The following is a 22,425-nucleotide window of genomic DNA, read 5'->3' on the forward strand; positions in this document are numbered from 1 at the left end:
GGAGCTGGCTTTCTGGGTACTGGGCACCTGCAGCAGCTGGGAGCCGGCAGCATTGACACCAGAGATGCCGGACTGGGCAGGCCTGGCACGTCCAGGTCAGGGAGGGGAGCAGGTTGAAGGGTCAGCTCTTCTACTTCTCACCTCTGCAGGGAAGGAGGGCAGAAGCCTCTGGAGGGAAGCAGCCTGTTCGAGGTCACATTGAGGTGGGGCAGAGGCCCAGGCTCCTGGTGCTCCCCCCACATTGAGCCCCCCTTGAGCAGAGCCATGTCAGCTTCTGAGCCTTAGACCAGGCCTCGCCAGGTGGACAGAGGGGAATTTCGCGCAGGCGGGGGCCTTCCTCATCTCTTCATGAGGAGCTAAGATGAAAGCCCCCTACTCTGCCATTGCATTTTCTAAGGTTAAAACCGACTGGCTGTAGGAACTTGGCCTAATCACTCTCCCTCTCTTGGCCTTAGTGTCCTCATCTGGAAAATAGGCACAATAATCCCTGCCTCCCTGCCTCCCTCCTCAGGCTGGTGTGAGGCTCAACAGTGGTGAGACTGGAGGCTCATGTAACATACGATTACACATCGAAAGCAAGAACATATCTTCTCTGTCCTGGTTTCCAGTGCCTTGTACCTTTCAATGAAAAATCAGATGTTGAGCTAGTTGACCTATAGTTGAATTGAAATAACAAGAGGAATTGGGGCAGGGGCTGTGAGGCTCCAAGGACCGTAACATTTGGGAGGCCTTGGTCTCAAGTGTAGACCTGCTACTTACAAGCTACAGTCACAGCCTTTCTTCTCCCTCCCTTCTCAATTTCTCCTTCTGTAAAATGGGTATGGAGTCAGGAGGGGGAAGATTAGAAGCCTTCTAAAAATATTCCAACTCAAAAGGCATTGGGAGCTCATTTAGACTGAAAGGTAAATGACTAACATCAGGTCCTTTTCTAACAGCAAGTTTGGGAAAGGGGTTCAGAGTCTTGGAAAGCACCTGGTTCCTGGAGGCAGAAGGAGGGGATGAGAGGATAAGCTTGTCACCTGCCTCTTTTTGCCTGAGGGCCAGTGCCGCTCAGTTTCTTCCCCACTTTGCAGATGAGTAAGCTGATGTATAGATGGTGGAGTGAGTTGCCTCAAGTCACAGGGCCAGGGTGAGGGAGAGAATGGGCCCGGGTCTGCCCAGTCCCTCCAGTGTGGTGGAAGAAGTAGATGGGCGAGGAAGGGAAGGGCCCCCCCCCAGTGACTGATCCCCTCTGTGGGTTCTCTGCAAAGTGCGTTCCCTTCAGGACCTCCTGGGTGGTGGGTCTGGTTATTATCTCCGTCTCACGGATGGAGACCCTGATGCCTGGGCAAGTGAGCGGAAGTGCTGAGGGTGATGGAGCCAGTGGTCTGATTGCTGGTTGTTCCTGGATGACTGTGTGGGGGGCCACGTGGCCACAGCAGCCTGGGTAACCCCCAGTCAGTGTGAGGGGCTGTGACCGAGAGCGAGAACGCGGCCACACGGAGGCAGGTGATGTGGCCCTGGAGCAGCAGCTGTCCTCTATGCAAACAAGGCCTTCAGCAGCAAGCAAGGGCATGGCTGATAAACCCCCTCCTTCTCCGCCTCCGTGACCCCAGCCTGTGCCTTGTGACACCTTCACCACAGCAGCTGCCCTCGTTCTCGGCCTTGAATCTCAGGCCAGACCAGCTCACAAGAGCCATGCGCACGCCCTGGGAATTCCCTGGGCCCATCCGGAGGCAGTCACAGCCCGAGCAAACGTCTGGCTAAAGGAGCCAGCCCTAGAAGCCTCTGTGCAGTCAGGGGCTGACCAGAGCATCCCGAGCAGCCTGTCTGTTTCACTTCCGGGGCCAGTCTGAGCGCTGCTGGTGGAGCCTTGGCTTAGAGAGCTTCTTCCCCCGGCCATACCCAGCTTCGTGCATCACCGCTGTACGCAGGCACTTCACCCTCTGCCCTGCTTCCGGGCCTTTGCTCCTGCTGTTCCTTTTGCTGGACCCTTCCTGCCCTGTCCCCTCTCCATCTGTTCTGATACCTTTGCAGAGCCAGCCCCACATCCCTGCCCAGCCCTGCGTGCCCCGGCCCTTGGGGTTACCGGTCATTACGATGCTGCCCTTGTAAAACGCCCAGCTCCCCACCAGCCTGGGCGCTGCCTGGCTGAGGCTGATGGATTTGTTTCTGGCTCTGGACTGAGTGCTTTCTGCACAGTCTCACTGAATCCTCACAACCAAGGAGGTAGGTATGCTTCTCGTTCTCGCTTTACAGATGAAGAAGGGTGGTCAGAGAGGTCAAGTCACTTGCCCGACATGGCACAGCTACCAAGTGGAAGAGTCAGGATAAGGAGCTGGGAGTCCCTCCGCAGACCCTGTATTGGGACTAGACTGGCCCTTGTCAGCCTTGTATTCCCAGGGCCAACAGAGCACAGAGTGATTAAGGACCAATAGATGCCCAATAGATAAATGCTCAAGAATGAGACAGCAGATGCTTCCCCCCGTGCTCCCCACCAGGAGTGCCGACTGCACATCCTGCCTCTCCCTCGCCTCCCACGTGCTCCCCCAGGCCCAGGCAGGCCCCCCCAGCTGCCATTCTCCTTGCGCCGGGCTTTGGCTCGGGAAGTCCTCCTGGCAGTGTTGTGGGCTTGGGTGGTTATACCCATTTTATAGAGAGGAGACAGGCCCAGGGAGGTCTAATCGATGTCCCGGAGCAGCCGGCAGGATACGGTTGGTCCAGCCTCCGGCCTGGGGTTCTGGGCTCTGTGTCGGTGCCCCATCGCCGGGCTGGCGGGAGGAGACCTTCCTTACCAAAGCCTCCCGGCTGCCTCTGGCCCGAGGTGACGAGGTGATAGCACAGCTGGTCAGCTGGCCCCCTACCCCCAGTCTCTGAGAAGAGAGGAAACACCAGGCAGTGGGGGATTCCTCCGGCGGCGACACGCCCCCTGGCCACTTCCTCTGGACACTCTCGTTTTCTTTGTCGCTTGTTTTAGTTTCTGCTTTTCTTCCCTCGTTCCTTTTTTTCGAGGCCACTTTCATTTCCGTCTGTCAGTGTCTCCCCACACCACTCCCACCCATCCTTTCTGCTCGGCTGGCCACCCCAAACCCTCCTACCACCTTGGGATCCCCAGTGGCCCAGCCTGCCTGGGCCTCTGTTCCCGCAGTGGGAACACTGAGGCGGGGGGGCTGGGTCCCCCCAGGCTCTCTGCTTAGCCTCTCTGGGCTCCTCTTCTGTGTACTGAGGGTAAGAATATCAACCTCAGAGGATGTGAGGAGAAAAGGAGGTGACACATGTAAAGCTCAAATAACTAGTATTTAGCACAACTCAATAAATACCAGCTCTGTGTCTCCAGGGTCTGCCTCTGAGTTCACTCCCCTGTGTTTGTGGTCATCTCTCCCACAGCACATCTTCACGGGGCCCCACATCTGGCCAGAAGCAGAAATTACCCTCTGTGCCTTCTGTACAAGCCACCAAAGCCTGCACAGAGGAAGGTCTGGGAGAGGAAGAGAGTATTATCAGTTTTGCCCTCTACTCAGTACAGCCCTCGATCCAGTGCTGGAATTCCCTCCACCCTGCCCAGCACACAGGCCTCCTTCCTTGCCAACTGCCTATGGCAAGGAGCTTGGTACTGCCCAGGGCAGCCCATCCACTGCCAGACAGCTCTGCTCGTTAGGAAGTTCTTCCATCCAGTGAGCAGAGACCTGCCTGCCTTTACTTCCATTTCCACCTTTGGTCATCCCCAAAGGGACCACTGTTTTCTCCCCCATTGTTCCAGATGCTTGAATGTTGTCCTTGGGCCGCTCCAGTCTAGCCCTCAAATCCCTCTGCCCAAGCCTGAGAGGCAGTGTGGCAGAGTGGTTAAGATCTTGGACTCTAGAGCCTAGCTCTCCCAGTTCAAATCCCAGCATGGCCCCTTGCTACCTACGTGCCATTGTATCTTCTACGCCCCAAAGAGGCAACTGTGGGACTTAGGTGAGAGGATGTATAATGTGCTAGCATATTATAAGCACCTGGTAAACATCACCTGCTACCGTTATTCTTGTTCAAGACCAAACATCCACAAATTCTTAACAGCTACACAAGCTATATCAAAGGATATCATTCCCAGACCCCTTCTAAGCCATATTGTCTGCTGGGTTCTACTTGGCAAGTTCCCTCTTACAACTTGGATAAGGTGCCTTGATTCCCAGAGGGAGCGTTTCATCAAAAATAGATCCCTGGTTTGGGAATGAGACCTGTGTTCATATCCCAACCCCCACCCTGGGCCTAAGCGCTAAGACATGAAAAGAAAAAGTTTGGATTACAAAATATGAAAACTGCTGATCAAAATGAATGTTTAGTTAATATATTCAAACGTAATTAATTGTTTGGTTTGATTTTTTTTTTTTAAAACGGCCCTTCCTTTGGGGGTTCCAAGTGCTTTGCCTTGCCAAGGTTCCTGATTACAGACAGCGATTGCACAGAAGTCAGAGCCAATTGTTAATTTTACAAGTTACTCATTGCAAATAATTTCAAAAGAAAAATTATTGCAAAAATTCAGGGTTTCTTTTCAGCCAAAGAATACTTTCAGAATGGGATGTGTTTTATATCATGTGGGAGAGACCTCCAAAAGCATCAGCACTGAGTCTTAAAATGGCCCCGAGACAGGTCACTTTGCCTCTGAGTCACTAACTCCTCACCTGCAAGATGGGGACAATACACCTGCCTCCCAGGGTGGTTGATCCTCACCTGGATCTCTGGAGGTAAGTTCCTGTCTTTTGGGAACTGCTGGGGAAGGGGGCAGAAGACTCGTGACCCTGGCTTCCCAGCAGTTTCCATATAGACACTGGCTCCTTAGCTTTATTTACAGTTCTGTGCATCTGGCTCTTTCATCCAGGCTGCCACACATCCTACTTGGAAAGCAGCAGCACCATCAGCAGCAGTTAATAACTTGGGCTTCGGATGGTTCTGGGAGATTCTCAGTTATCCCTTTGCTGCTGCATCAACCAGTTCCACACAAGCCCTTGAAGGCCAGATGTCCCTCCCCAGCCACAGCGGAATTCAGCCAGAAGACTTGTCTCTGCTCCCTCACCTCTCAACAGCTTTTCCTTGTAAGAAACTGTCATCCCTTTGTCTTTGTAACTGGGAGAGGCTCATGGCAGAGGCAGGGAGATGCCGGCTGGATGGGTGGTACCAGGTTAGAGACCCAGCTGCGTTTCTGCCTCTCCTGAAACATTCTTGGCCCAGGATGGCTGATGACTGAGAGGTGCTTTTATATGTGCCCAGTCTGCCTAGGGTGGGCTGTTTCATACAAAGAGGGTAGAACACGTTGAGTCCTGGGTTTCAGTTCTGCCTTTCTCACCACTTGCTGTGGGACTTTGCACAAGTCACTTGGCCACTCTGAACCTCGGTTTCCTCCTCTGTAAACTGGGGAAACAAACAGCTGGCCCACCTCTTCCCTGGGTTGATGTGGGATTGTGAGTGGGAAAGGCTCGGTAGACCAGCTTTGTGAAGCTGCAGGGAGAGATGCCCGTCGTCTTCTTTGTCTTGGTGTCAGGGCCCAGCTTCCCTGCTTTCTGCTGGCCCCAGCCTGACTCCCACCCCAGGCTGGCCCAGGCCTGGGGGCTTGCCCCCATCAAGGAACATGTGTCCCTCCTGGGATGGAGCCTGTGGCCTCAGACAAGACCCAGCAGGTGACCTCAATGCAGACCAGGTGTCAGCACCTCTATTTACAACTCACAGATCCAGCCGCTTCCCCCTTGTCCCCCGCAGAGCCTGTGTCTTTAAAAGTAGAATATGAATAATCACCAGGAAAAAATACATCTCACAGATCAGATAAAAATAGTCATTTCTACTGTTCCCTTATCACCGCCTGGACATGCCCATAATCAAAGACAGGGATTTGTTAAACCAGAGAAGATCTTTGAAGTGATCCCGTGTAACCCAGCCTTTGTTCCCAGTCTATATTTGCCAACTGAAACCAAAGAGGTTAAGTGACTTGCCCAGGTTTGTGCAGGGCGTGTGTGTGAGAGCTGGGGCTGGGGCTCTGACCTCTGATTCTTTACACAGCACCAGATGCCTCCCAGACTGTGACCTCCGCTCAGAGCGGGGTGCCTCCAGCCTCCGCCGTGTCTCAAAGGGCCAGGGAGGGTGGATGTGGCCAGATGTTCAGGAAACCCCTGAGTATGGTCATCTGGTGCAAGTCTCCATTCTCTGGTCCTCATTCTCCCATCTGCAGAATGGTGTTCTTCGATGAGCACTTTTTTTTCACTTTAGTTGGCAGCAGTTGTACCGCATGAAGCAAAAGCCCAATCCTTTTGTTCATTCAGTCCTCGGCCTTACATGTGAAGGTAGCCCCCTTCTCCCGGGGGAACCAGCCTCCCCCTCCCCAGCAGCTGTTCTCTCTCAGAGGAAGATCGTGCAGGCAGTGTTCTGGTGGAGGTGAGAGCATATCGATTTATCTTAAAGCTGTATTTGCAGAGTCAGCACACTTTTTACCTAGATTTTGTGTTTGTTCTATAGATTGAATGTGTTCCCCTAAATTCATATGTTGAAACCTAATAAATGTAATGGTATTAGGAGGTGGGGCATTTGGAAGGTGATGAGCTCACGAGAGTGGAGCCCTCGTGAGCGAGATTAGTGTCCTTATGAAAGAGAACCAGAGAGCTCCCTTGTCCCTTTCACCATGTGAGGACACAGCGAGAAAACTGCCGTCTGTGGACCAGGAAGTAGGTCCTCACCAGGCACCGAATCTGCAAGCTCCTTGATCTTGGACTTCCCAGCCTCCAGAACTGTGAGAAATAAGTTTCTGTTGTTTATAAGTCACCTGGTCTCTGGATTTCTATTACAGCAGTTCAGATGGACTGAGACAGTTTGTTTTCTTGGAGTGGCTTTGGAAGGTGACAGTGGTGGTGGAAGGGAAGCAAAGGTCCACCCCAAGGCACTACCTAATGCTACCCCTGCAAACCTGGAGAGGAAGGTTCATGTTGGGGCTGCCCTGAGGCTGCTGTAATCCCAGGAGAAACTAAAGGCTGTGTTCTCTGGGTGGACAGACAGATGATGGCCTTCAGAGAAGTGGGGAAAGCTACTTGCTCTCCGTCCCTAAACCAAGCTGCTCATACCACCAGGAGGGGTCAGAGTACCCTGCTGGTCATTCATTCTTTAGCATGAACTACTTAAGCAGATTGCCCTCCAACCCTGACCAAGAGAAATCTATTGGAGGGCTTCGGCTCATGTTCTGAAAGCTGTGCTGAGATGTTCCACAGCTAAACTAAATTGATATCTGTCTCTTCCCAATTTGTATTAGAGAACAAAATTACTACTTAGAATTATCTCAATTTCACGTTTTTCTCCCATTGAATTTCCTTAAGTTCCTGGCACCTGCTACTGCTTGACTGCTAATGAGTGCTCACAGGCAATAAAACGAAATGTACAAGTTGCCAACAAATATTAATGAGAATTATCAGAATCAGCCATTCTGCTGAGTTTCGCAGCATGTTTTTTTATGATGGATGTGCATGTGTGGGTTATGATTTCACAGTGTGGGTGTATTTTCTGCTAGTAAAGTTGTTCCCAGTTCATGGGATGGAGCAGAAGTTTAGTGTTGCATGGAGTGCCCCCAAGAATCCCGTGACTTCCGTTTTCGGCAATGGAATGAGGATGGAGATGGTGGCAAAGAGAAGATGGGGCCCCCAGAAGGGATGGGAAGCCCCAAACTCAGGCTTCATCTCTGACACACCCTTCACCCCATCCAAGGTAGTCAGGTCCTGGTGACTCAAGATCTTTCAGGTGTGTCCCCTCCCTCCCTCCCCCACTGCTAACAACCTTGTCTTACTGGGATTTCTGCAGCTGCGTCTAACTGCCACCACCGCATCCCTGCATTCTGTTCTCCACAGTGCACCAGGGGGATCTTTCAAAAACACAAATCTGGTTGCATTGTCCCTCGCATAAAATCTTTTAGTAGCTCCCTGTGGCCTCCAGGGTTAAATGCCACATTCCTTTAGAGTGAGTTGCAAGGGCCCTTGGGATCTCACCCCACTCTTTTCCATCTCCTTTTCCACCTTCGTGCTATACCCACCCCAGAGCACAGTTCTGTGCCTCTGGGCTTTTGCAAATGTGGTTCCCTCTTCCTAGAAAGCTCCGGGCTTCACCTCCCTCCCCCTACCTGGCAGGCACATGCATATGCACACACGCATGCACACACACACACACACACACATACACAGGAACTCAGGCTGTAGATTCCTACAGACCTCAGTTTAGATGCCACTTCTAGGAGGTAACTTGACTGCCTCTCAGCACCTAAGGTTGCCCATCCAATGTGCTCCCATGCCCCCTGGATTCACCCCATGCCAGGACTAGTCACACTGTAATTGTCTTTTTGCTGGTCTCTCTCCCCAACTGGACTGTGTGTCCCTGGAGAACAGGAACTGTCCTGCCATATCCCAGCTGCTTCATGTAGGGGATACTCAACAAATACCCGTTGAAAGTGAAAGGAAGGAAGGAAAAAAGAGAGAGGAGGTCAAATTTGTTTTGCCAGTGTCCCAGTCCAGTCAGCGCCAGCCTGGGCATCTGCAAGAAATTCATGTCAATTCAACAGGTATTTCACAAGCACCAGCTACATCCCATGTCTGTGCTGGGAGCTGGAGAAGGCAGAAGTGGGTGGGACAAGGGCTCTGCTCTGGAGAGAGCTGAGACAAGCCTACAGTTGGGGCAAAGCAGACGGTGTCCACCCTGCAAAGGACACACACAAAGAGCCCTGGGAACTTGCAGCTGGAGGAAGGGGACCCGACTGGATCAGGGCGGGGAAGGTAGGGATTGCGGGGACAGGGGCTCCTCCTGGGGCTCGTTCTCTACTGGCTTCCTTAGTCTTCAAGGGTGATGGGGCTTCTTCACCACTGAGAATCCAGGTCAGGCATCACTCCCTCGGATGGGGTCATTCACGCCTGCCTCTATACTGCCCGACGCACAGCTCTGTTTGGGAATATACTTCTGCTGATCAAGATGCTGCCAGTGTAGGGCTTGGGGCACAGCCTTGGAGCTGACTGCCTGGGTTCTGATCCCGGCTCTGTGCCTGTGAGCACAGTGGTTGTGATGGTGGGTAAGTTACTCAACCTGTCGGTGCCTCAGTTTCCTCATCTGTATGGTAGAGATGATAATAATCCATCCTTCATTGTATCATTGCCAGTGTTAAATGAGTTAATGCAGGTTAAAAACTCAGAACCGTGCCTGACACAGGATACAGATTATATACATCTTTGCCACTAGCATTATTAATTAACCTGTGCACCTGTGAATCTATTGTTCTAGTTTACCAGCTTTTTTTTTTCATTGTCATAAGAACACTTAGCATGTTTAACAAAATTTTCAGTGTGCAATACAGTACCGTTCACTATAGGCATGATGTTATCCATTAGATCTCTAGGACTTATTCACCTTGTTTCACTGAAACCTTATACAGCAACTCCCCACGTCTCCCATCCCCCACCCCCTGGCAACCACCATTCTGCTCTCTGTTTCTGAGTTTGACTATTTTAGTACCGCATGTAAGTGGAATCAACAGTATTTGTCCATCTGTGACTGGCTTCTTTCACTTAGCATAATGTCCTCCACATTTATCCGTGTTGTTGCATATGGCAGGATTTCCTTTCTTTTTAGGGCTGAATAATATTTCATTGTATGTATATACCACATCTTCTTTATCCATTCACCTATCCATGGACATTTAGGTTGTTTCCACATCTTGGCTATTGTGAATAATGCTGCAGTGAACATGGGAGTGAGATCTTGATTTCAATTTCTTTTGGATAAATACCCTGAAGTGGGATCGCTGGATCATATGGTGGTTCTATTTTTATATTTTTTGATGAACTACCACACTGATTCCATAGTGGCTGTGCCATTTTACACCCCACCACCAGTGCACGAGGGTTCCAATTTCTCTACTTACGAGCTTCTTGACATCAAAGCCTGGTTCCAGTTCCACCTGTGGCTCCTTCAACACCTGGCCTAGGAATTGCACAGAATATGTTTTGGAAAAAGTGGAATAATAATAATAGTAATTCAGCGCTTGAATTGGGTGAGCCAGGACTGAATGAACACATTTTTTTTCCTAGAGGGACTCAAAGCCATTCTGAGTGTGTCCAAATGGAATCAACCTATGAATGAACCATCCTATCTGTGGGATGTTTCCGGTGAAGAAAACTACAGCGTCTCCCTTCTTCTTAGCCTTCAAGAGTTGCTGTCTGCAGCCTGGGAGCAGCCCTGAGGGCCTGCACAGAAGTGGTGTTGCAAGCGCATCAGGTTTAGCGAGCTGCTCTGGGAATGGAATTCCCTGGCTGCTCTGGAGACTTTCTAGTATCTGGGCCATAGAGGAGGTCCTGGGAGGATGTTTGAGGGTGGACAGGGGCAGCATAGGAAGGTTCAAGATGGCTTGGAAGGGACACTTGGCTGAAACCAGGGCCAGAGTCGAGGCTGGACCTCTGGCATGGTGGGTGTGGCTGGCCCCCAGCCAGCCTCCAAAGTCTGAGTCCTGTGTGACTGGGAATAAATTGCTTCCACCCTGAGCTTCTACTCTAAGGGAGGCTTGGGAATAGATATGGAGGTACTCTGTATGTGGCGGTGCCCCCAGCCTGGGCAACTTAAGGCAAGAAACAGCTTGGCCTGATGGAGAGGACTTGGGGGCTGGGAGTCACACTGTCCTGGGTTCAGATCCTGGCTCTGCCACTTAACCAGGTGGAAGACTCAAGCAAGACATGGCGCTTCTCAAAGGTTCACTTCCCCGGTGTGGTGTGGACGTGAGTTGCCCCACCTGGGGCTGCCGTGAGGTTGAGGTGAAGCTCAGGAAGGATTCTGTGTGTTCCTCTTCGGAGCCTGGTCACTGCCTCATCCTTCTCTGATACTGTGGCTTTTGCCCCAGAAAGATGGATGTCTCGGGAAGCCCAAGGCTTTCAGATGAGCTAAGCCTTCCTGATGGGGACTTGGCCACAGGCCTCCTGAGCAGTACGGGCCAGCAAGGCCTGTCCTTTGGTCAGGAACAACTGCTCTGGGGCAGTCTCCCTCCCATGACAGGGATACACCCATTTGGGAGATGGAAACATTGAGGCACAGGAAGGGAAAATGACTTGCTTAGGCTGCCTCAACTTTTTTTAGATAGGCGAGTTATTCCCATGAATGAAGGAATAACTGTTCGCTCAAGGTAAGGTGAAAAGTGGAGGCGAAAGGTCTTCTTGCTCCACCTTCCCCCTCACATCTTACTTCCAACTTAGAAAAAACCTAGGTCGTCAATGGAGGCTCACTGTTGTTCTCCACCTCTGTGCTTTTGTACTTTTGTCTTGTTTCATTTTGCTTTCTGCTTATAATGCTATTTCCCATATTAAACAATGAAGTCTGTTTAGCCAAATCCTCCCCATTCTTCAAAGCTCAAATGAAACCCTACTCTTTTTCCTCCTCCTCCAGGAAGTCCTCTGGGGTGCCTCGTTGCCTTTGTGCAGGCTACTGTCCATAGCTGCTGCAGCACACTCTGATCCCTCTGTTGCAGCTGTCTGGCTTTGGTCTCTCACCGTACCAAGGGTGTGTTTCTTATCAGTTCCACTTGGCTATGGGCTCTTTCCCAACCCAAACTTCGGGTAGGCCCTAGTCCCATCAAGGCTAGTTTCAGCACAGCCAAGAGGGAGGGTTGCAACACGCACCTAGATCCCTGGCTAGAATCCACCAGAAACTTCTTTGCTTCCCTGTGGTCTCAGCTCCCACTGCCCTGAGGTGGGTCAATGTCTTATGGCTATAATTGCAGCACATGCCTCTGTGTGTGTGTGTGTGTGTGTGTGTGTGTGTGTGTGTGTGTGTGTGTGAGAGAGAGAGAGAGAGAGACAGAGAGACAGAGAGACAGAGAGAGACAGAGACGGAGACAGAGGAGGGAGTAGAAAGAAAGGGAGGGGAGGGGCATGAGCAAGAAGCAGGCTCGTGCCAGACCACACGCACCATGTTTCTGTTTCGAGGTGACAGTGAAACAATCCTTCTTCTCCATCAGCTGTCATGCCTGGCAGACCCTCTTCAGGATACTAAGCCTGCGAGCTGGGGCAGGCCAGCCATTCTGATTCCAGAAGGGTCCAATCTCTATCACCTACAAAGTCAAATACCAGTGTCCTTGAAGGTCCACTAATAATTATAACAACTGCAAGCATTTGGGGCATTTACCATGCTAAGCACTTTACATGTGTTATTTTAATTTTTGCAAGAAGAATTACTTGAGGTAGATGCCCTGTTAGTCCCATTTTTCAGATGAGGAAACCAAGGTTCAGAAAGATTCCATGCCACAGCAAGCAAGGGGTGCAGATGCACAACCAGACTGTCTGGCCCCCAAGCCCATATGCTCATCTCCATTGCCCACAAACATCACGTTGGCCCAGGAACCTGGACTCCTTGGTGTAAAGGTCCTGGCTCTCCCTCTGGTTGCCATCTGTGGGACATTCAATGCACCAGGCCTCAGTTCCTCCCTCCTTAAAATGGACCAAATGCTGCTGAAGGGCCCTGCCAACTGTCATATGCTGAGAAGCTGATTCTGAATTCTCTGATGTTAAGATGCAATCATTTTCATTCTGCAATTCCCAGATTCTGACCATAAATTCTAGGATCCTGGAGTCCTGTGATCCCCATATCCTCCAATCTTCACTAGAATGTGGGCTCCATGAGGACATAAACTTCTGTCCATATATGCCCTGCTAGATGCCAGGGCCCAGCACAGCCAGCACTTGACATGTAGGCCATCAGTCAATATTTGTTGGCTGAATGACTGACCCACTCCCAGGTCTGCTTCCCCCTCACAGTCAGTAGTCCGTGCCCACACCCTGGCTCTAGCCCACATCCTGAAATGTGGCCGTTTGCCTGTTCAGTGGTGGACAAGCCCTCAACCAGCAGGCAACAAACGTGTCCTCTGGCCCTGCTTGGCCACTAATCAGCAACGTGACTCCGGGCAAGTCACTTAACCTCTCTAAGCCTCTCTTTTCCCCAAGACACTAAGATGAGGAGTCAGAGAAACATACCAAGCTCTTTCCTGCCTCATGACCTGTGCATGTACCATTCCCTCTGCCTGAAATACTCTTCCCCGTTATTTGTTGACTGTTGTCTGTTTCTCCTATTCGAATTTAAGCTCCAAAAGGGGTTTTGTTTATCTGATTCAATGCCTAGAACACTGTCTGACACATAGTAGGTGCTCAATTATATTTGTTGAAGGAGGGAGAAAAGATAGAGGCTAAGATTTATGGGGTTGCCCCGGCCCTGAGATCTCTGCCCAAGTTCTGGTTCCCAGAACACTAAGCCACTTAGCGTCAGCTCTCTGCCCATGGGCTAACTCAGCCTGAACTCCTATGAGGCCCAGGTTGAAAACATACCCATTTTCCATGACGTGCTGCTTGAAGTCTGGTGTCTGTCGCTGGCACTCACACAGCTGGGGAAGAAGAAGCATCCTATATTTGAGGGTTGGGGAAAGGAACGAGGAATTCGGTGTCTGACCCAGATTGGCTTCCTGAAACTGCTTTGTTCACATCTCCCCATCCTGCCTCAGCCCTTCTCAGCTCCCCACAGGTCTTCACTGCCCATAGGAGAATGCAGACTCAGCCTGGGATTCATGGCTTTCCTTGATCTAACACTGCCCGCATCTCCAATCTGCTTTCTCCCAACTCTCCTACAGGAGGCCTCAGCTGAAGTGGGTCCTGGAGCTACTTTCCCCAGTGCACTAGACCAGTCCCCTCGTCAAGCTTTAATTGTACCATACCGTCTGCCTAGAAGGCTCACCACTGCTCCTCCTCCAGGAAGCCCTCCCTGACCACGCCCATCCATGAGAATTCTTCTTTGTCTGGGCCTCTCCAGCTCTCCTGGACTTGCCTGCTTCTAGAGGATGCTTGGCAATCAATATGTAGCTATTCTCTACATGGTGGGTGACCCCAACCTATGGGAAGCCCTGTAGGCAGGGATGGGAGAGAGCTTGTCCCCTCTGTCCATCCTGGCTTGATCAAATGAGGTAATGGGCATGGGTACACCCTGTAAACTATAAAGCCCTGTCCCGCCTTAGCCCAGGCCCCTTTATCTCTGACCTTACTCTTGCACCAGCATCCCTGCCTCCGGTTCACCTGACCCATCTAGCTTCCCTGCTGAGCTAGACACGGGGTCCTTCTGAAACACAGATCTGATCATTTCCCTTCTCTAGCGAGCCCTCCTTGCCAGTAGGTTCCAGCCCAGTGAGCTTGTCCCCTGCTCTCAGACCCTCCTTGTGCTCTCCCTTCTCCCTGCCTTTGTTCGAGTCATTCCTCTGCCTGGAATGTCTTTCCTTCTCCCTCTCCTCCTTATTCTGCTAGACCATCCCCTTCCTTCAGAATCCCCTGACCCCTCCAGGCACATCCGGCCACCCTGGGGGCCTCCCTGGCCATCTCTCTGTGATGGCACCTCCCCAACTGTACCTCATTCCTCATTTATTCACACAGGTACCTCCATGGTCTTCGGGGTTGGCTTGAATAGAAAAGCGCTGAAGTAAAGGTTTCTCCTGGTGGGAGGCGCCATCCACTGAAGATATTCTGTGTGCTAGGCCCTGCGCTTTTTAAACTCCAGTTTATTGAGGCCCAACCACTGTCCTAAAAAAAAAATCATTGTCTTTTTACCTATGGTAGGATTGAGGCCCAGAGATGCTAAGGGCCTTGCTTGAGGTCACACAGCAGTATGTGGCACAGGAACCCTGGTCAGGCCGATTTCACAGCTTCCCTCCAAATTGCATGACCATGACAAAGGTAAAAATAACAGATCTCTTTCCAGAACGTGACTGTTATTGAACTTTCCTGAGGATTTTGTTTGTTCGTCTTTTTGCTGTCTAGTTCTTCCATGTCTCCCATGGGTGCTTCCATCTCAGCCCTGACAAGCAGCTGGCTGGTGTACAAGGGGTCACAGTCGCCATCCACCTTCCTGCCCTTGGTCAGGCCTGCTGTGGGTCCCCTCCAGGTCACCTGGGCCCAGGCTCCAGACCAAGGTTAGACCTCATGCTTCTCTCCAGGGCTCCTCAGAGAGCCGGGGCCACCCCGAGCCCATGTCTGCCCAAGCCTGACATCCAGCCCTGACATCCAGGCTGCAGATCAATAAATCTGTCTCCTGCTCTTCTCTCCCGACCATCTGTTTTCCCTGGTGGTCCCCAGGGAGTCTGCCAGGCTGGCTGCAAGCTCCCAGGTTGGAGAGAAGAAGCTATTTTGGGGCCATCTGTTTGAGAGGTGCCTCCGGCTGGGGTTCCACAGCTGAGGGAAGCTGCCCAGGCAATGGGGAGCTGCCAGGAGGGGACAGCAATTAGGGAGTGAGAACCACCTTTATCTTTAGGCTCGGGGCCGGGAAGTGCCAGCTCTCACAGGTAGACCTGTGAGATCCCAGGCTGGCTACATCTTGGACATGTCACTGGGGCAGCTGGTGCCAGAGGGAGCAGAGAAAACAGTCTGAACGTCGCCACCTCCCTCCTCCCCACACCCCCCCTTTTAAAACACATACACACACCCTTAAAACTGGGTTGCCAGTGACAACCTGGCATATCATCTTCTTTTTATATTATTCTTAGCCCCTCTGTTGCCATAGCAACCGAACAATGCTTTTAAATATAGCAGTTAATTTTTTCATCTCCAGAAACAAAGTTCTGGCGCTGTCCAGAAGGCCAACAACTAGTTTCTCTCCTTGGGGCAGAGCCCTCCAGACTCATCTCACCAGATGTCAGCCCCAGAGTGTGAGCTGAGGCTGGGTATTCTCAGGCTGGCAGGGACCCACCTTCTGTGTTCCCTCACCTGATTACACTCCAGAGTCAAGGTGTGGCAGACAGAACCTAGGTTCTTTCTATATCCCCTCAACCCCTGAAACCCTCACTTTTCTTCTCTGAGCCTCAGTTTCTTTATCTGGGTAATGGGGATGATGGTATCTGCTTCACAGATTTCAATGGGACTTAAAAGGAGCTAAAGGAGGTGAAAGTGGCACCCGGGAGACAGTCAGTAAATACATCTGTGCTTTTTTTCCTTTCTCCTTCCCCTCCCCCATCCCTTTTCTTCCCTTTGCTTGCTTTTTCTGTCCTTACCTCCCTCTCTCTTTTGCATTTTTCTCAACCCCTCCTCCCCACTGCTTTGAATTATTGATGTTAAATTCCCAGCCAGTAACATCAGAGGGTTAAAATCCATAACCAGCCTTCCTCTGGCCTCCCCTCAGATCGACCCTCCCTCCATGGGCTGGTGAGCTCATCAGAGTCATTAATCATACATCATGGCTTGAGAACCCAGGGCCCTGTGGTCCAGCCGCTGAGCAACCCTAGGCAGGAGGCAGCCCGGACAGGATGTCTTCCGGAAGGGCTGGGCTGGCTCTGAAGCCTTGGGCAGAGTAGACACCATTAGTGGGAGCTTATCTGGGAAGGAGGAGCTGACCACCGTGGAGGGGCTTACATCAGAGAGCCTCCCTGGCCCAGTGATTACAGGTGTTATTTCCAGGTCCGCACCTCTCCCCAGACCCTCCCCCCCAGGCTTGCTCACCACCCACTCATCTCTCTGCATTCCAGAGCTCAGCATGGCAGGTTTTCAAACCACAGGCAGCAACGTTTCTAATGCTCAGTAACAGTCAAAACATGGCAGGGACTGCCCATCAGGTAGTGAGTTCCCCATCATTGGAGACTTCAACTGGAGAAGGAAGCCCGGGGGCAGGATGTTGTGGAAAGGATTGTAGTACCGGGTTACAAGTGGAATAAACTCTGGTCTCAACCTATAATTCTATAATGCAAACAATAATATTAAAATCACCGTATAATTTTGCAGAACCTTGGGCACTGATTATTATCCTCATTTACAAAAAAAAAAAAAAAAAATTGCCCAGGGTCATTAGGCTGGTAAGGAATCTGACTCTGAATCCACTGTTCTACCTTCCCCATGATTCTTCAAGTTCAGCTTTCCTGGCTGGAAGCTGCATGGTGGGGGGTGTTTATGGAGCAGTGCCGAGTGTGACTTTAAGCTGAGTCCACAGCCGGTGGCCTGGAGACATGCAGGAGCCAGCAGCTGCTCCGGGTGCTGGAGATGTTTTTCAGGGACCAACAGCAGACACAGGAAGAGAACACGAGTGCTCTGAGGGCTGTGGGAGCCTTCAGGAGGGAGGGATGATCTGGGATGCGGGCCAGGCGCAGGGCGGGAGGGAGCCGATGCAGGAAGGGAAGGTGGCCGCCCTCTCCAGCCCACTGTGGGCCATGGACTCTTGTGGACACTTCACACCTCACTTTATTTAATCCCCCCACGACTCCATGCTCTGCTGAATTTGTCAAGGTCACACAACTCAGAAGTGGAGGGACCACGTGTGTCTGACACCAAGGCACCACTGACATCGGTGGGAGGTGGCAGGGGGAGGGACAAGCCTGCTGAGTCTGGATGGCCCAGGGTCTGGCTGTCAGTCTTCATTGCCTGAGGCTGGTGTGGGTGACCTGTGAGCCAGGAAGTGGTGGCTGAAGGAGCCGGGTCCGCACCCACCAGAGGCCCTTGGTGCTTTCCCCAACCCCCAGGGAGGACGGAGCAGGGACAGTGGCTGGAGGCACAGAGGGGCTGCTGTGCTGTACGGGGGGACCACCTCTGGCCTGTGAGACAAGAGACCTGGGGCAGTTCCTGAGTCTGTTGCTGGTTCTCTGTGACCCCTGAGGCAGGTCATCTCAGGGCCTTGGTTCCCCTCTTCACTCAGAAGACAGAGCATTCATTGCCCTGCCTATTTCACGTGCTCAAGTTAATTTTTCATTGTTGGCATCCACCTGCCCATCTCTACCTAAAACATCCACCAGCGGCAGGTGCCCACTGTTCCCTTATCATGCAGTAGTTTTCTCTGTAGTACATGCCCTGACATTCTATCATACCCCTCTTCTTTTATCTGTGACTCCCTTTCTCTGCCATGAGACTGTAAACCCCATGAGAGCTGGGACTGGACTTTATTCAGGGCTGTGCCTCCAGCACCTAAGCAGTGCCTGGTACAGACGAGCCTTGAGCACATAGTGAATGAATGAATGAATGAATGCACGACCACGTGATTAGGGTGGTGTGCCTCCTTCCTGCTTCCGCGGCCCCATCCGTGTCTCCTCCTGGCAGTTGTCACAAGGCACTGGGATTGCATGTGTGCCTTCTGTCTCCCGCACACTGTCAGGTCCCTGAGGCTGAGCACAGAACCAAGCCTCAAGGAGGTACTTGATGAACCTTTGTGGAAGCAGTGAATCTAAGCCCTCTCCCTGCTGGACCTCAGCTTCCCCATTTGTCAACTGTGAGAGTGTTTACCCCAGAGGCTTTTTAAGTGCCCTCTCTCAGTGACATTCTGGGATTTGTCACCTGTTGGCTGGCGTTTCTGCACCTGCCCCTGGGTGTGTTTGCCACCCCAGTGCTTGTCCTGACCCTCCAGGGTTGGTCACTGGCCAGAGTCTGACTTGCCCTTGATGAGCAATTAAAACCCCAGAATAGCCCATTGTTCAGAAACAGGTGCCTGGACCCTGTATTTATCTCCAGCGTGCATGCCCAGTGTGCTCGGGGCCCTGCCAGCCACGTGGTGGGCATCGTTGGGACTGCTCAGGCTTCTCAGCACCGAGAGGCCATCCCTGGCATCAGGAGACAGCCAATGCCAAGGGGAGCAGGCGCCCCTGAGAGCCAGGCACTTGTTGAAAGAGTTTCACATTCCTCAGGAAGGCCTCACAAGATCGGTATCATTAACCCCATTTCACAGCAGGGGGTCGGATGCTGAAAGAGGCACCATTCCCATGGACGTGTGCCTCAAGCTCGCAGAACCTTAAGGGACAGGACTGGGGTCTGAACACAGGACCGGCAAGCTTTTTCACTGTGTCACTCAGCTTCCCCTGGATGTTAGGTGCCAACAGCACCCTGAAGCTATAGCCCAGCGACTGCTGGTGAGTGGGTGAGAGATGGGACCAGCTCATGGGTGCGCTTATAGGGTCTACGCTTGCAAGTAACCAGACTTGATTTTTGGCCTCTTCTTGCCCCCCACCCCATGCTCTCAGCATGTTCTTCTGGGTCCTGTCAAATCTCACATCCTCTCTGAAGGACATGAGAGCAGCCTAAAGTGCTAGGGAGAGAGAGGCTAGGGACTTGAGATCAACCATGCCCACGGGGGTGGGGCAGGCACTCAAGGCCAGCCCAGAGGGTGACAGTGGGAGAATCCAGTCCAGGCCCACAGCAGAGCAGAGTCCAGAGAAACGGCCAATGTGGGCTGGCAGGGGGACATCCGGGCACTGCCACTTACCAGCCAAAGTGACCTTTGGTAAGCTGGCCTTCAGCTCCCTTATCTATAAAATGGGAGTAATGATAGCAGCTGCCTGACGTAACCCTCTTTGGGGATTTGATAAAGTAATCCCTGTAAAATTCTCAGATGAGCACCTGGCAGGGAGCACGTGCTTCGTAGGCCACTATTGGCCACCATCGTGTCACCACCCTCCTGCACAGTGCCAGCACTGGGTTTGTGGGGCTGCAGCTGGGCGCTGGGCCAAGGCTGAGGAATAAGGTGGGTGTCGGGCCTTGGGAACAAGACCGTGACAGTTTCCAGGAACGGGGCACAGTATTAGGGCAGGGAAGTCTGAGCTGGAGTTTCTTTAGATGATTATAATGATGGGTTCGAGAACCAGAGGTGGGACTAAACTTGCAGGTGAGTGCAGGGGACCCAGCTGTTGGAGGAAGAGAGATGGTGGGGGAGGAGGGTCAGACCCTCACTCCGACTAAGGCTAATGGCTACGGTTAAAGCCATTCCATGTGGTTCTGAAGAGTTAAATTACCATTTCACATGTGCTTGTCCTTTTGAAGCAGAACCATGGAATGTCCAAGCTGGCAGTGATATTGACCACCCAGGGTCACACAGCAGGTTAAGAGCACGCCCCTGTTCTCTGTGCTTCTGTCTCCCCTTTGGTCACTTTAGATGACGGTTTAGGATCTTTCCAGCCCTGAAAATGGCCCCTAAAGACTGTTCCTGTGGTCTGTTCAGTGCTAGGAAGGGATGGTGGGGACTCTGAAGAGGCAAGGCATGCAGACCAGGATACATCGGGAGGCTGATCCCTTGGCTGATGCACAAAGAACAGGATGGGGGGAGGAGCACGGTCCAGCTGCTTTCCGCTTGGACTTGAACAGGGCTGTCTCTCTGAGGCACGGGGCTTGCTTGCACCCTATCAGACGCAGCCTGGCATAAGCTGGAAATCTCTCTGAGGCTCTCCAGGCTCCTGATGGAAGTTGCTTCCTGAGCTAAGCCTCTCTTAGTCCCTGACTTCTCTGCTCCTCTTTAGGTACCATCCCTCCAAAGTGCCTGTCCAACACCTGAGCCAAAGCAGGCAGGAGTGCCCAAGGGTTTGTCAGGGCCTAGAATTTGTCTGGTTTCCCTGAACTCTGCATCTGGCATTCCTGTGGGTGGGGGCAGTGGAGGGGGAGTATTTACTGAGCTGCAGCCTCCCCTAAACTCTGCTATGTTGGTGACTCTACATAACTGGGTTTGTTTCTTTCTGCCTCTGTTTCCCTGTCTTAAACTCCAATTCCCTGCAAGGGTCAGAGCCCCACATGAAGTCCAGACCCTGAGACCCTGACTAGATATTACCATTTCATCCAAACCCCACTTTGGACTGGATCTTATTCCCTATACCCTCAAGCTTCTGGCTGGGTTCTTGCCCCCAACAAAGAAGACGGCCAGGAAATGGCACTGCCATTCGTCTAGCTTCAGAGATTGCCACTGCCAGAGACTACCTGTGTCCACCCATGAGTGGCCCTGCTTGGACCCATCCACCCTCTGGATACTCCCTTCTCCAGGCTTCTTCCTGCCACCGGCCCTTGATGCTACAATCCCAGCCTGCTGGTGGGAACACATTCCCAGGTCTGAAGCTCTAGCTGGGTACAGGGATGCTTTGGGCTGCAGGTAACAGAAACCCAACTACAAGTGGCCTAAACAGTAGGGGTTTATTAACTCCAGAAACATGGAGGTGGGGGCAGTTTCAGAACTGAATAACCCTGTGGCCCAGTGATGTCAAGGATCCATCACTTTCCAGCTTTCCCTCCTCTGCCCACCTTCCCACTGAGTCAGCATTCTTTCACTCTAAGTCATAAGATGATCCCAGGGGGCCATTTGCAGACATGATGGTAGGCGGTGGAGAAGAGGACCAAAATCTCCTTCTTGTCCCAGAAACACTGAGAAAGACTTCTTTTAGCTATAAAATGGGAGTAATAGGTCCCATTAGCCAGAATTGAGTCACATGCCCATGCCTGAACCACTCACTAGAAAATGAAATGAAACTACCCTTACAGGATTGGACTAATCACGGTTTACCCCCTGGGCCTGGGGAAGGGCTGGCCCCAATGAAGGCAGGCCTCTGTATTCCACTTGACCTTTTCCTGTTTGCATTTGGTGCCAGAGCACCTGGTCACAGCCCTTTGTGGCCAAGGAAGCCATTTTGACTTCTTCCTCTCTGCACCCAGTAGGTGTAGAGTGTAAGTAACAGAAGCTGACTTTAGACAACTAAAGTGAAAAAGGATTAAGTTGGAAGGATAATGAGAATCTCATAGAACTGTTAGGAAGGTTGGAGAACCAGGCTCAAAAGAGGATCCAAGGCCCCTTTAGGGAGCAGAAAACAGGAAACTATTGCTGGCAGTCCTGTCATGGCTGCAGAGATGGAAGATTCAGGGGCATGGAAGGAGCATCAGATATACTTAGCTCAGTCTCATGCCATCCCTCTGGCTGCAGGAAAGCAGGGAGCCTTGCTTTACTGTCCAACAAGAGCGGGAGAACTAATTCCACCAAAATGAAATCAGGGTGCTATTGCAGAAGTAGGGAGTGAGGGGGTGGGCACTGAGTGGCCAAAACCCAGCAAATGCCCACGGTAGCCCATGATGCCTGACCTGAAGACAAAGCAGAGATGGTGTGCTACATGTCCCTCACACGGGGATGAAAGATGACCTTAACTTCACGGGGATGGCCACTCAGAGCAGGAGACACATGAGCACCCTGTCAGGCCCCCAGAAAGGCAGCCCCCCTCTGACATCACCCTGACAAGCAGAGGACTCTATCAAGTCCTTCTAAAGGCAACCTGAGCCGCTCACCTGGGGGGTGGCTACTCCTGGCTCCTCCCAGCTGCTCTAGAAATTCTTCTGTTCACCAAATATAGGAAACTGGTGACAGACTCAGAACATTCCCGAGTCTTTCCTCAAGACTGCATGAATCCGAGGCCAATGCCCAGGCTTACCATCCTCCAGGTAGGGCAGGTTTCAGGCTTGCCCAGATCTATTGCAGCAGATAGCAAACCATTATGGAGCACCTTCTCTGGGACAGGTAAGGACTAAGCACTTAGTAGGCAGTATTTCATTTAATCCTCCCAACCATCCTATCGTACGGCTACCATTTTCCTTTTCTACAGATGAGGAAACTGAGGTTTGGAAAGAGTCATTGATTTTCCCATGGACAAATAAGAAGCAGAGCAGGACTCAAATC

General features: G+C 51.9%; 1 protein-coding gene across 7 annotated transcripts in view; it reads left to right on the forward strand.

The window, feature by feature from the left end:
• HIVEP3 (HIVEP zinc finger 3) overlaps window positions 1–22,425 on the forward strand; it is a 515,337-nt gene that overhangs the window by 319,384 nt on the left and 173,528 nt on the right. Inside the window, exon 1 of one of the 7 annotated variants that reach the window (XM_082387508.1) lies at window positions 1,455–5,054. The exons of the other annotated variants lie outside the window; for them this stretch is intronic. The gene's annotated coding sequence lies outside the window, so the exon portion shown is untranslated. Of the gene's footprint in view, window positions 1–1,454; window positions 5,055–22,425 lie in introns of those variants that run through there. 7 annotated transcript variants of the gene reach the window in all.

The sequence above is a fragment of the Balaenoptera borealis genome, assembly GCF_965194805.1.
Source record: "Balaenoptera borealis genome assembly, chromosome: 1".
Taxonomy (NCBI): domain Eukaryota; kingdom Metazoa; phylum Chordata; class Mammalia; order Artiodactyla; family Balaenopteridae; genus Balaenoptera; species Balaenoptera borealis.